The 13,557-nt window shown below is 40.5% G+C and overlaps 2 long non-coding RNA genes across 2 annotated transcripts; both read right to left on the bottom strand.

The window, feature by feature from the left end:
* Positions 1-6: 6 nt before the first annotated feature.
* Positions 7-3,664, bottom strand: LOC121720320. The gene is made up of 3 exons (XR_006034511.1): positions 3,515-3,664; positions 1,577-1,650; positions 7-234 (listed from the first exon to the last, which is right to left on the bottom strand). It is a non-coding gene; the product is annotated as an uncharacterized LOC121720320 (long non-coding RNA).
* Positions 3,665-6,602: 2,938 nt separating this feature from the next.
* On the bottom strand, positions 6,603-7,737 carry LOC121720305. Its single transcript, XR_006034496.1, has 2 exons — positions 7,604-7,737; positions 6,603-7,348 (listed from the first exon to the last, which is right to left on the bottom strand). It is a non-coding gene; the product is annotated as an uncharacterized LOC121720305 (long non-coding RNA).
* Between the last annotated feature and the right edge of the window lie 5,820 nt (positions 7,738-13,557).

Below are 13,557 nucleotides of genomic sequence, written 5' to 3'. Positions count from 1 at the left end.
CTTGTTTATCATGTTCAGTAGTTTGCTCTACAGTGCAGTTATAATACCATCCTGGTGCCTCCACTACAGTGATGTTTCTCCATGCTGTTCGTCCTTCTCTCTTCACACACTCAGCTGTTCTTCCTGAGGTGCTAAACTCTTCTCTGCCCAGGATGGTGTTTCCTGATGAACTCTTCCCAGCTTTTATGTTTCCCAGCAGCACAACCCTCATGTCTGAGATGTGTAACTTAACACCTGGATGAATGAAAAATCATATAAATCCACTTAAAATAGCCATCCAGTTGAATGCAATGCCTTTACATGATCAATGTAAGGATGCACAATGTAGCACACAAACCCTGCAATAGACACATATCTAGCACCATGGTGGACTATGCAACTGAGGGGGTACAGTGCAGTGAACAACAGTGTTTCTTGGCCTCTCAGATCTGCACCTGACAGTCACATGGCCCCTCTACTGTTAACTGTCATGGGAATGTTAAAGCTGTTAATGGAGTATAGCAATGTTTAAAAGGCTTATAAGACATTTACATTTTGAGTCACAGTATGTTTTGATAATTTGATCCTAAACATATGATACCAGTTCATAGCATGTTCCAAATGTTTTGTATTTGCTTTTATAAACATTAGTGTACGAGAGTGCACTGTCAACACCCCCATCAACAGATTTCATGTTTACCATGCAGGTATTCAGTCCACTCTCAATTCAGATGGCATTCTGCAGCTCATAAACCTAAACATAAACAAGTGCTGTACACAAATTTAAGCTTTACATTACAGCAAAACCAGAAAAATACCTTCACAAAGAATTTGAGATTTACTAAATAACACCATAAGAATGTTTTATCCAATTTTTTGTCCAATTTTGAAGAAATTGTCCAATTTTCTAGCAATACATGAAAGGAAACTTTGGACTCTGGAGTCAACTGACTCGCAAATGGCTTGAGGCTCACAGAGCCAAGAGCATCCTCATGGCCAAACCATGCTGAGCCTGGAGATTTTGATTTAGTTCCTTTCATGGTGTTCATGGTATTTTTTAAGCAAACTAAATATAGAATGTGTTTCTTCACCTCTTTTTAAGCGGCGGACCGCTTGGTGAGGTGTACACATTCAATACTGCAAAATATAATGATCTTGCCATCCATGTATAAGCTTGTATGGCCTTTCTTTCACATGCATGTCTATTTTCATTGATTCAGTTATAATATACTGTAGTTGTCTGTATTTGTTTCATACAATTAACCATACAAGACTATGCACTATAAGTGAAGACAGAGTGATGAATTACATATTATAATACACAACACAACTGAACAAATTACCAATAACATAATTTACCAAATTGTGCGTTTAGCAAGGTGTACTATAGCTATTTATACTATAGCTAATAGAAATACCAACATAAATGTTACTACAATTCAGTGAGTGAACGGCATCACTTTTTTCTTGTACACTTGAGAAAATATATCATTATTCAAAAGAAACTGGTGTTAAAGGCTTTTGGAGTTAAATCTAGAATACTTTGAATGTGTCTCATCTTCCAGTATATCTTACAGAAATGAGATTTTAAACCTACCACTCACAGGTTCATAGTCCAACGTTATCTCCCGGAGAGAAGAAATATGCTGTTTTATTGGCTGATAGGAATTTCTGTAGGAACAAGGACACCTATGAAGTATATCTGCTAAAATGTTCAATCATTGTTCCATATTCATGCTCTTTTAAATGGTAACAGCAGGAGAGTGTTACCAAAACACAGGGCTTGAATGGACACATTACATGTTGCAATAGCCTCCATTTTTGGCACTGAGAAAAAGAAATACACTGAAACAATATGAGGCAATAACCTCAAGTGCAAAGTTTGAGCAGTTTCTGGTCCTGCTGTGCATAACATGATTAATGGCTCACTTGAGGGGGGGGAGAATAACCCTGAGGTTAACTGTATTCATCTGCCTGAGCTGAAAATGAAAGGTTTTGTTTTACAAGTGAAAAAAGTACCTTTGATTGAAACTAAAACTAGCCTTATTGGCAGCTCTCAAAAGTAAAGTATCTTTTGCCAGAAAGACACCTAAACCTATGACCTTTTTTAATCAGTAGTAGTATTAATAGTAGTTGTCCATGGGGTGCAATATATAACTCCCACCACACACACTAAAGTGAAATGCAAAATAAGGGGACTTCAGTGTATGAATCATAATAGCACCCCCCATGTGGTTGTTATGTAAACGTGCATTATAATCATAGTGGCGTGCGTCAGAGGAGGAATACCTGTCTTATGGCACACACAGAAGTTCCATGCCATACATCTGACACATAAAAATCCATTTCTAACTTTTCTTGGAAAATACATGACTGTATAGCTCTCGTTAAAACATGTATCCTCATAGACTGACTACAGCCTTTCCCTGCCATGTAAGCCAGTACACCTCCATCATGGTCAAAGGCAGGAAGACATTGGTAAAACCAGTGGCACCATCTCACTCAACAGGCCCATTTTGGTTCCTACTGTACTGAAATTGGGAGAGTACCTGCCCTCAAATAGGAGCAATAAAGCTGCTTGAAACAGTATTCTTTTCAAGACATTTTTGTTTCAATACATTTACATTTAGCAGGTGATTCTTTCCAAAGCGACTTACAAAATGAAGGATAATATTGAAGCAACCATATTTTCCTGACTATTAACCGAGGTTTATACATTGATTTAGCAAAGAGCAAAATGTTGCTCTTACACTTTGACTGACGTCCCATGGACTTTCATGGAACCCGACACATTGAAAATAATGTAAACAGGGAGTCGCTGTGGCGCAACATGCTACAGCGCCCATACCACGTAGGGGTCCAAGTGCCCATGGGGACTCAGGTTTGAATCCAACCTGCGGTCATATCCCAATCCCACCCCATCTCTCTCTCTCCCACTCCTTACTGTCATATACAAATAAAGGCAAAAAGCCCCAAAAATATACTTTAAAAAAAAAGAAAATCATGTAAACTAGCTACCCAGTATGTGATGATAGTGGGTAAAATACAGTTCTTCTTGATGTTGTTTTAAAGTCATACATTTTAGATTGATTGGCTCATTGGTTGAGTGATTGATTGAATATTGTAAGGACTTGACTTCACTATGAACATGCCAACAGTATACTCTTGGGAGTAATCTGGACCCTGGACAATCTTTGTAACCAGTATGCATTTCCGGAGGGGTCAAGTGTGACGTATACATAAATCACACTTACTCAACATAATTTTCAGGTATTATTTCAAAACAAGATGAACTGAAATGCACTTAAAGGCATTTGTACATTCCAGCACTCCACCCCTGTGATGTTATCTAGTCCTACTGAGACATGCACGCTGTAGTTAAGTGTGTTGACTGAAAATGTGTTGGTATTTGTCGTTATACCTGCATCAGGGGCCTGCAGTTTGCTGATTATGTTGCTAATCAATTCATAAATGACCACAACAACACAGAGGAATGACCGAAGAATGTGTTGGTATTTGTTGGTAGAGAACCCACCATGAGCCTGGAGGCAGGTCTGAGATGCCACTGAGATACCACTGTTGAGCCTTCTGGAGGTGTTGTGGGCCTAATTCAACGAAACGACGATAAACGACTCTTGGTGATGTTTTTGCCCACAAAGGTTGCATAGGTGCTCATTTACATTTGTAGTCCCTGGGAAAGAGTTAATGTGATGAAAGAAAACACTTTAAAAAAAATGTAGAAGGACAAATAAGTATAAAGTAAGTATATATACTCTTTTAATCCCGTGAGGGAAATTTGGTCTCTGCATTTATCCTAATCTGTGAATTAGTGAAACACACTCAGCACACAGTGAACACAGAGGGAGGTTAAGCACACACTAATCCCGGCGCAGTGAGCTGCCTGCTACAGTGGCGCTCGGGTAGCAGTGAGGGGTTAGGTGCCTTGCTCAAGGGCACTTCAGCCGTGCCTACTGGTCGGGTTCGAACCAGCAACCCTCCAGTTACAAGTCTGAAGCACTAACCAGTAGGCCACGGCTGCCCCCCAAATAGACACACATCACACTTTCCTTGACATAAAATCAAGTTCATGCCACTGAAAACCAGTTTGGTGAGCCAAAGACTAGAATGCACAAGTGAGCACCTAGGAATCTGGACAAACCAGACACTCTATGAGGAAGGAATACTCTCAAATCATTTGCTTTGTATTATCTTCGTATTCAGAGACACTTCTAATTTGCTGAAGGCAGGTCAAGCTTTACAAAAAATGTGGTAGCCATGCTAATGTTGCAACCGGTGGTTGGGTGTAGGTAGTAACGCATATAAAACTCAACTACGCCACCCTGGGAATTCCACCCAAGGAAATGTGTATACCAGTTTCAAAATCTATCAAATACAAACAATAAAACTCTGAATCACACAATAAAGGGGGAATGACAGTGATTACTGAAGCTGCGGCTTACCAGTGGAGAGGCAGGTCAACTACAGTAATGAAGGGATGCAGGAAGAGGTCACACCACAGCACACATGCCCACACACACACACACACACACACACACACACACACAATGGTCAAGACTACAACACCCGTGATGTAAAGCAGAACACAGGACAAGGGACACTATCATCATGAAGACAGCAGTCCCTCCATCGTAGGCACTCAGCTCCTGGAAAGGACAATGAATAGGTAGGGGAAATTAGTGGGGCCACATAGTCAAACCAACCAAACAACTAATAGAGCAATGGCTGAGACACTGGCTCTCAGCAGCTGTCAGAATGTCATCCTGCCAGTGAAACACAAACAAACAAAACTAAATACACAAAATAAAGAAACAATACACAAAGTAAAAAATACTGGTACACTAGTTATCAGCAGTGCAGGATGATGACCTCCTGCCAGTGACAAATCAACTAGAAAGAAAAACAGAAAACAAACACAACTCAAAAATAGGTTAATAATATTGAGGAGGTGAGATGGTTAGCAAAAACCTAAAAACAAACGTTCACTGTATGACACACTAGCCTTGTTTATATTGTGGGCCATCAGTCGAGGACCCAGTAACTCTGATATATTGCTATTGTCTATCCATTACATAACATTACATTTGGCTGACGCCTTTTAGCCAAAGCAACTTACAACATGGTAAACAGTTTAAAGCTTTTTAAAACAATTCTCTCAACAATTCCTCAAAAAATAAAACAATTTAGATGGTAAAGTATAATAAGAAAAAGTGCATCAGTGTGTGCTGTTTTTATACAGTCAAGTGTCAGTTCTAGTCAGGTGGTAAGTGGCAGAATTCCAAGATAAGGTGCCTGTTTTCGAAGTTTTAAAACTGATGGTCAAATAAACCAAAACTCATCAGTCAATCTGTAATTTATCTTTCAATTCACAAAGCTTCATCTTACATTTATAGTCTTCTGTAGAGCTTGGCTGGAGGTCCAAATGTAATCAGATGATTCTAAAACCCACCGATAAAGTTGCCAGTGCACCTCTGATAAGGCTCATTCAGGATGAACTGCAGCTGACTTCATAGCCTATATAAACGGGATCTGCCAGTCTCGGCCGGGAGGAGCTAGAAAAAAAGGCAGCCTGCCCGAACACTTCCAAGTATGTCTCATTCCGACCTGTAGGAAGGCATGGTTGGATATCCAACTATGCCCAGTCTGCCCACATCCAAGTCGTCAATTGCACTAGGTCTCACTTTGTTTGTTGTTGCTTGATTTACGCCTTATCTCAAATAAATACAAATGTTAAACATTTTAAGTTACATTTTGATTAGCCTTCTGACCATGTATCCACAGGTTTTCTGAGGTTATTACTATATAAACAAGAATTGATGTGAAATTCCCAGATGTAGCCTTGACACAAATATAATCAAATAATTGTATCTCCTTTTTGTATTTATCTCCTTTTTGCTATTTTGTAAAGCTGTTACATTTTTAGTTTTTTTTTTATCATTAAACTGTATTGTCCCAGACTGAATGTGAACTTTTTTTCTCTTTATAGATAGATATGTAGATAGATAGATACTTTATTGATCGCCAAGGGGAAATTCAAGAAGCATTAAGGTGTGCTAAAGCTTCTACTAAGTAATATTAAAGTAACACAATGTAGTGATTTTTTTTTTTTACCTTATTAAAATAACTGCCTCAAACTGCCTAATTGTGGCTACACTCTGACTGAAGTCCCATAGAATTTCATGGAACCCTACATTGAAAATAATGTAAAATGGCTACCCAGTATGTTGACAAGTGACGGCAGTGGGTAAAAAACAATTTGCCTTTATGTTGCTTTTAATTCATACATTTTATTGATTGATTGATTGATTGCATATTGCAAGGTTTTGACTTCACTATGAAGTATGAACATGGCTGACATTATACTCTTGGTGGTAATCTCCTTTAAGTAGCCTAACTGGATTTGCCTCCACTGATTAGAGCAGGATCTGTAGTACTGTATCTGGCATTGGGTGTTCTGACAATGAAGCAAAAGGGCCCTATTGTGACAGTCTAAAACGCATGGTCACTGGCGAAAGGCTTATGGCTTGTTATATTTTTTAAGGGGGAGGCAGTCACAGTCTGTTCGTAAATACTTTGGTCAGACACAAACACTTGTCACATTCCACTTTCAACAAATAAAAGTTTTATTATCTCCATTTTTTCATTGTGTCAGTCTTTGTTGCAGACAACATTGCTGCATAAATTAATGGTGGAAAGTAAAAATGATTTAAAAAGAGAGAGAAAAATAGAGAGATGGAGAGAAAGAGAGAGAGCGAGAACGACCCCAGTAGAACTAAGGCACACTAACTAAGTGTGCCATATGGGAGTAGAAACAGAGATGCTCACAACCTGCTGCTCAGAACACTCACATGCTCACAGTGTCTCCTCAAACAAACTGTAAATGAAAGACTTTAAAAAAAGGCAAACGGCCGGCCCCAACTGGCTGGGGCACCTGCACCGTACACCGGCGACCCGGGTTCGATTCCCACCCCTGCTCTCTCTCCCATTCGCTTCCTGTCACTCTCCACTGTCCTATCATTAAAAGGCATAAAGCCAAAAAAAAAAAAAAAGGCAAACAGGCAGGTGAAAGAGCACAATGTTGTGATGGATCAGGGTCTTAACAACCAATTCTGACGAGGCGAGGAGATGACAAGGTCCTCGTCTTCATTATTGTACTCCAGTTTTGTTTTAGAGTGTTTAAGTATGCTGATTGGAATATTTCAGAACTCTGTGGAGAGTCGGTTAGAACCCTTAATATGAATGCACATGAATCTGTGATCTTCCAAAGTGAATATCCTTTATTCTTGAGGCATGATTTACAACTGAGATTGCCTTTGGGTTTGATGAAAGGACTATATCTTGTGTGTGTGGTCTACAAGAAACAAATATACAATAAAGTATAATGAGTACTTGAAATACAAACAAATTACCTCAACTACATAAAGACTACATTTACACAACTTAGCGATTTCACTTGGCAGATAATTATCTAGGCATACGTTACTAAATCAAACATTCAAACGGTAACGTCTCACTCAACTGACACCCGACATTTAAACTTACATTCAGCATGAAATTACCGTCTAAATATTAACATCAACATACAAGACATGACAGCATTACTCACTGTTTTAGGAACGCACACTTCTTGAATCAAACAGCAATCTAAATGGCTAAGACATGTTAACTAAACTTCAACTTTAAATCTTAACGGACAACTCCTAGCTGCGCTGATATTCTTCTCTCTGGCACTGCAAGCTCGCGCTGCCAAAGTTCTCAATCAGAAAGCACTTTCCGCTCAGTCCATAGCTGTCTTAAAGGGCCAGCCGCCCTTTTTAACAAGTTTCTTTTTTTAAATCTTTTTATTTCTCAAAGGAAAATCATTCAGATAACGTACAGAGAAACTGGTCCTCGGTCTTTACAGTACACTTTTCCTTTGAGCATTATTCCCACCCCCCACCCCAAGAGGGATAATACTAACCTGACTCTGCTCCGCATATCCATCTGGGAACTTTCCGTTGGAGAACTTTTGGGAAGGGGCGGAAATACTGGTTAGCTGATTGGATAAACCATCTGTCTATCACCACCTTTGTTGTTTATCGACGGGCCAAATCAACCAATTAGATGAACAAAGTGTTCTTCTAATGCCTTCGTTTAACATACAAGTTAGGTAGTTAGGTAATATAACTAACGTTAAGATGTTTTAACTGACCATTTGTATGTGACATGAACCTAATCAACGACAATTCCCATCAAGTTTTCACGGTAGGCCCTATACTTCTGAAGAAAGTATATTCCTCCATTATGAACTGGAATCAGCCGTGGAGGATCTCTGTGTCGTTCATTCCTCCCAGCTGCATGGCTGAGACTCATAACTCACAGCTTACTCAGGAATACTTTCGAATTAATAAAACTTGCGCGATAGTTATGCTCATCTCATCTGTGGATGCGGTCATGTTGTTCGTTGCGTCACATCTAAACCTGCCTCAAAACCAACGCTGATTGGCCGTTCGTTTGGTGAACTGCTCCAAAGTTTCTCTATCGGAAAGTTGCCAGACTGATCTGCGAGTGAAAACCTGAAGCTCGCGAGATCAGGATGGTCTCACAAGGCTAGGATAATCCAGCAGTACTCCCGTTTCAAATATCCACTGAATCGATCCGAACGAGTAGGAAATTTGCTATACATATAGGTTATGGTTTCTCAACAGGGACGTTCGTACTACCTAGGGGGGCGCTGGGAACGTGAGAGGTTTTTTTTTTTTTTTTTTACATTTTAAACTTTCATGGTTTTCACATATTTTTGGTGCAAAAATAGGCTTACCTGAAATAAATAGGCTATTTTCATTCATGGGTTTCTAACCCCTCTACCGTCCCAGCTACATTTTACTGTTTATCTATGCTCAGTGGTCATACAGTGCAGTTCGGGCCTGCACACGCCCGGACTCACGTTCCCCAGCCCCAGCTATCGTCATCTCTATAGCCCGTTTTCCGCTCGCTGTTGTTCTGCAGCTGCTCTGAGCGTAGTCTCCACGAAAAGACCGTTGCTAATCCGTTGGATTGTTACGGTGCATATGTTGTTCACGTGATGTGCACTTGATTTTTGTCCATGATAAAATGACACGTCTTGTTGCCTACATTTAATGTGGAAAAAAAAAAATCATTACAACCAATGCTGATGTGGTAGTGTTTTTTTTACCCAAACAGTCTCCTATTGCTTAGGGACATTTTCTTATAATTCCAGAAGAAACCAAAACAGCACAGAAATTGGCTCGTTTTTTTATTTAAGCAATATAGCATGAGTGTGAGTGGCCTAATAGCCCACCCAGGGGTGATTTTTTTGTTTTTTTTTAAATTGTGTGTGTGGGGGGGGGCACCAGAGGATCAAAGTAAGGTCAGGGGGGCGTTTGCTCAAAAAAGGTTGAGAACCACTGCTATAGGGTGACAGTGATTTGTTCACGTAAGAGTTGTTCCTGGACCAACATTCTAAAGATGGTTCTGGACCAACAACTCTTTAACCAATCACAGCCTTGTGATGTCATCAATGTGAGCCTTCTGCTTCTCCCATTGCCATTTTGAAATTTCCCTCCAGAAACAACCAGTGGGTCACCATAACTTGTATCTAAATACAGGTAGGTCCTTGCATATTTATGTGTAAAATAGTTGTAAAATAAAATAATTCTGAGTGGAATCTGCACCTTAGATTTTTTTTATTTTCGTTTTAGCTGACTTGGTTCCATGTTTGTCTAATGTTAGCTGCCAGGCTAGGGAACATACATTTACTGTAATACATTAGCTTCCTAGGTAATTCAGTGGCTATGCATCTTTTAAATAACTTATTTTGAAGGGATACAGAGTAGTTTTAAGCTCATTTAGCAATCTTGAGGCCGCTGTTATTCTTGCAAATGTTAGCGGCTAGGCTACGGAACATACATTTATGCTACCAAATTACAGTAGGTAGGCGCAGCATGCAACTACTGTATGTGAAGGGCCAAGCCAGTGTAATGTTAGTTCACTGGCTAAGGAGCACACTTTTGGACTACTAATGTACCTTGGTAATAGGCTAAAGCAGTCGCTTTTGTTTGTACATGGTCCTGGAGCGACGTTGCCATTAGAATATTGTTCCAGGACCGCCTTTAGAATGTTGGTCCAGGACCGTCTTTACAATGTTGGTCCAGGACCCACATTATCATGTTTGTCCAGGACCGTCATTACAATGTTTGTCCAGGACTGTCTTTACAATGTTGGTCCAGGATCCACATTGTCATGTTTGTCCAGGACCATCATTACAATATTTGTCCAGAACCGTCATTACAATGTTTGTCCAGGACCGTCATTACAATGTTGGTCCAGGACTGTCTTTACAATGTTGGTCCAGGACCCACATTGTCACGTTTGTCCAGGACCGTCTTTACTTACCTATAAGTATACTTGTCTTTACAATGTTGAACCAGGACCCACATTGTCATATTTGTCCAGGATCGTCATTACAATGTTGTCTTTTACAATGTTGGTACAGCACCGTCTTTACAATGTTAATCCTGGACCAATATCGCCATATAAGTATAAGTATAAATACTCTTTTGATCCCGTGAGGGAAATTTGGTCTTTGCATTTATCCCAATCCGTGAATTAGTGAAACACACTCAGCACACAGTGAACACACAGTGAGGGTAAGCACACCCAAATCACGGCGCAGTGAGCTGCCTGTGTAACGGATGCCAGCTAGCTTAGCTGTGCTTGTGGAACGTTGGTAAACCTCACTCCCCGACGCCTCAAGAGTGCTGCTGGCATGCGAGCCAGTAGCCTGGGCTATTGGCTCAATTGTTAGCGTGCTTGCCTCCCGATCCGAGGTGCTGCTGTTCGCGGGTTCGAGTCCAGGCGTGTGCAGGGCTGAATCGCGCAGGTTCAACACAACGCAGGTTACACCTGCAACAACAGTGGCGCTCGGAGAGCAGTGATGGGTTAGGTGCCTTGCTCAAGGGCACTTCAGCCGTGCCTACTGGTCGGGGTTCGAACCGGCAACCCTCCGGTTCCAAGTCCAAAGCACTAACCAGTATAAGTATATATAATCTTTTGATCCTGTGAGGGAAATTTAGCTCAGTAGGACACGGCTGCCCGTTCAAATTAGATAGGTTTAATAGATTGTCTCTACAAGACAGGGGGAGATTTCTTGGCGAGTTCTCAGCTGCTTTTGTGCAGATCCCCATCATTGCCAGTATTTTGGTCTCAACAAAGTCAACATACTGGGAGCACAGAACATGGAGACTGCATTGGCATCACCAAGTTCAAGCACACTTACCAGCACAACTCAACCCATCATAGACCTGCATGAGGCACTGATTGGAAGTTGGTGTGGTACAGTATGTCGGGGATCCTTACACCGGCATTATACAGGATGTGGACCCTGAGGGTTGTGCTCTGGTGAGAGTCATATTGGCAAAAACAAGTTTTTTTCTGGCCAATGAGAGATTATGTTATTTGGTATCGGCCAGAAGATGTGATCTGGTTGGTCCCAGAGCCTCAACCAGTAACAAAGAGGCATGTGATGGTAGAGCCAACAGTTTGGCAGGAAATATGCTCTGTTCTTGATCATGAAACATAACTGAACCTCTGGCACATATGCAAGTTTGACAGATACAGTATTTAGCAAATACAATGTCTATTTAGTCAGATTCAACTTGTTATGCCACATGATTACAGTGACAGTACATGGATTTACAACATAACACACGACAGTAACATTTAAGTACTGAGTGTTTGCTCTGGTTCAGCATATAGCATATACAGTATATAAGCATTTAAGTTTTCGAAATCAAAATATATTGCCTATTTTAATCTGTTATTCAACATTATATTCAACTGGTTATATTAAGGTAATGATGACATAAAGGGTTTGGTCTAGTTCAGCATGTAGAAAGCAGTGAATAAATGATTCGCTGATTTTTAACACAATTTTAAAAATATGTTTAATATATATTATTCAATACAAATCATCACAGCCAACTTCAGGGAAGGTTTTGTGGTGGATTTCTATGACTTAAAGGATGCATGTATGTTTTTTTTATAAACTTTGATATTACTGCAATTATTATGAGACTTCAAGGCCTGTACACATCTTAAGCAGACCAGGCCAGGTGTCAAAGAGTGGGGTGAATGAGTGCACAGTGACACTGGGCCTAGACGGTCAAGAGCGAGAGGATGAGGTAATGGTAACTGAAAAAAAACAGAATCAGACAGTTTTGCATATAATTTTTATGCATGATATGACAAGGGGTCCCACCAATTGTTTAGACTGGATTATCACTGCAATACGGTGAATAAAGATTCAGCAGTCTTCAGAGATCTCCTGTCTATTCTGTCTCCTTCGGACGCCTTGTCCCAGAGTGCTAATTAGTAATAGTCAAGTGATAAATTGCTAGTGGATTCGAAAGTGGACTAGTGGACGGTTAGGTGTGGAAAATCTTTTAGTCATCACTGATGTGTTCAGTAAATATTCCCTGGCCATCCCCACACAGGACCAGCGGGCCCCCACCGTGGCAAAAGTGCTTGTCAACGAGTGGTTTTATAAGTTTGGTGTCCCTGCTCGCATTCATTCTGACCAAGGTCGTTGTTTTGTTTGGACAACTTTGCCAGCTCTACGGAGTCGAAAAATCACGCACTATGCCCTACGACCCAGCTGGCAATGGCCAGTGCGAACGTTTTAATCGCACACTACATAATCTCTGTACTCTGCCCGTGTCTCGAAAAAAGAGACTGGGTTGCTTGCCTCCCAAATGTGAGGCCGTAGATTTGAGTCACTCATGCACTAACACTTAAGCTTCATATTATCACATATCACGTTTTTTAATTTTGGAAAATTAAAAAAGAAGAGCATATTTGTTAAGTCTTACTAAAATGTGACGAAAATACGACCAAATATCAACACTGTATTTTCTGTATCGTTAACGTATCTGTCAACTTAGATTTGGCAGTGACGCTACCCCAGAAGATGCATCTGCTTTTGGGAAACGCACCCCAGATGAATCCCGTTGTCCATCGTTCTCGTCTTATGAGTGGTAAGTTGTCCGAAAAACTGGAAGTTACGCAAAATTATGCAACGACACACCCATTTCAAGTGGTCTGACGAGAGGCGATCTTGTACAAAGCAGAGGACCCCCACGTTCGGCAGAGAGTTCTTACTAATTGGAAAACAAAGATGGCTGCCCCATGTGTTTGCAGTAAGTAGCTGTGCTATTTTACTCTTCTTTTACTGCTTAGCAAATGTGAATGTCCATTTCAATTACTCATACACATTGCAATGCATCAAAGGTATGTGTAATGTTGTTTGTGGAATGTGTTGTTTATCCTAGCAATGTTGCTGTGTTGCTAGCAATGTTGCTGTGTTGTTAAAAACAAACGCTACAGCAAACTCTAGTTTGCAAGTAGATTGTGCTGTTTATAGCGTGCAATAGGTAGCCTCCCCAACTCTAGGGAACAAAGGAAACAAAAAGTATCTGCAAAACAAGCTATGGCCAGGATTAAGCTGGGATTTTTTGGTTACATTCTAATGGTAATTATGTTGTCTTATTGGTTCAGCTAGCT

The sequence above is a fragment of the Alosa sapidissima genome, chromosome 10 (genome assembly GCF_018492685.1).
Source record: "Alosa sapidissima isolate fAloSap1 chromosome 10, fAloSap1.pri, whole genome shotgun sequence".
In the NCBI taxonomy this organism is placed as follows: domain Eukaryota; kingdom Metazoa; phylum Chordata; class Actinopteri; order Clupeiformes; family Clupeidae; genus Alosa; species Alosa sapidissima.
Note: the sequence above shows the minus strand (reverse complement) of the source record. Positions and strands in the feature narration are given on the sequence as shown.